Source organism: Myotis davidii, unplaced genomic scaffold, assembly GCF_000327345.1.
Source record: "Myotis davidii unplaced genomic scaffold, ASM32734v1 scaffold419, whole genome shotgun sequence".
In the NCBI taxonomy this organism is placed as follows: Eukaryota; Metazoa; Chordata; class Mammalia; order Chiroptera; family Vespertilionidae; genus Myotis; species Myotis davidii.
The window spans coordinates 4,752,489-4,753,716 of record NW_006294998.1 but is presented as its reverse complement, the minus strand read 5'-3'; positions in this window follow the sequence as shown (position 1 = coordinate 4,753,716).

The window sequence follows — 1,228 nt, the reverse complement described above, 5'->3', positions numbered from 1 at the left end:
GAACGGCTGCCCCCTGGTGGTCAATGCGCATCATAGCGACTGGTTGTTCTGCCGATTTGCATATTAGCCTTTTATTACATAGGATTATGTATAACAGGATATTGTAAAACTTAACACGGTAAGCACCAAGCCTGTTTTGTCTTCTTTTCCGTTTAGCCCGCCATATCCAATTTCACTGATAATGCTGGCGGCACCAGTGACTGACCGGACTGGACAGAAAGTATCGTGTCAGTCACCAGTGACTGACATGGTGCTTAACATGTTAAGTTACAAAATATTTACTAAAATGTTTTTTACATACCATTATATTGGCTGGGCCACAAAAATATTCATTGTGGGCCACATGTGGCCCACGGGCCTCGAGTTTAACGTGCTTATTCTAGTACGTATACCAGGTAAAGGTTAAAGGGGCAAAATGGGAGTAGCCTATGTATTTGCTTATTCTGAGAAGTTTTGCTTATGTGAAAAAATTAGGGCTCAAATTTTCCAGCTGGTTCTGCCTATTATTCTTTTCTCTCTTAGTGGGGATTCTAGACATGGGGACAGTAGCTGTTCCTATGGAGAGGATAAAAAAGGGAAAAAACACCCCAAGACCAAGAACTGAAATTGGGGTGTCAGATGGGAAACAGCATGCTGCTGGAAAGAGCCATCATCCCTAGAGGAGGATGACAAATCCTCCCACGGATAAATATGTCACTGTACAAAATGCCTCACTGAAAACTTAATTTCCAAAGCAGCACATCTATTATTTGTTTCTACGTAACATATCATCTTCAATATTTTTATTTGCTTCTTTAAAAAGCAAGTTGTGTCTTGACTATTGCTACTAACCAGTGTTTTCTCTTATGAAAATCTAGAGGCCTGGTGCACAAAAATTTGTGCAATTGCGGGGGGTGGGGGAGGTCCCTCAGCCCGGTCTGTGCCCTCTCGCAGTCTGGGACCCCTCAGGGGATGATCACCTGCTGGCTTAGGCCTGCTCCCCGGGGGATTGGGCTTAAGCTGGCAGTCAGACATCCCTCTGGCATCCTGGTAGCCCTCAGGGGTTTGTCCGACTGATAGCCTAGCTGCTGTCAGATATCCTTAGTGCTGCTGAGGAGACAGGAGAGGCTCCCACCACGGCCGCTGCGCTCGCAGCCCTCAGCCCGGCTTCTGGCTGAGCGGCACTGCCCCTGTGGTTGGGGGCCAGTCAGGCTGGGCCGGTAGTGGGGGGGGGGTCATGGGAGGGTGG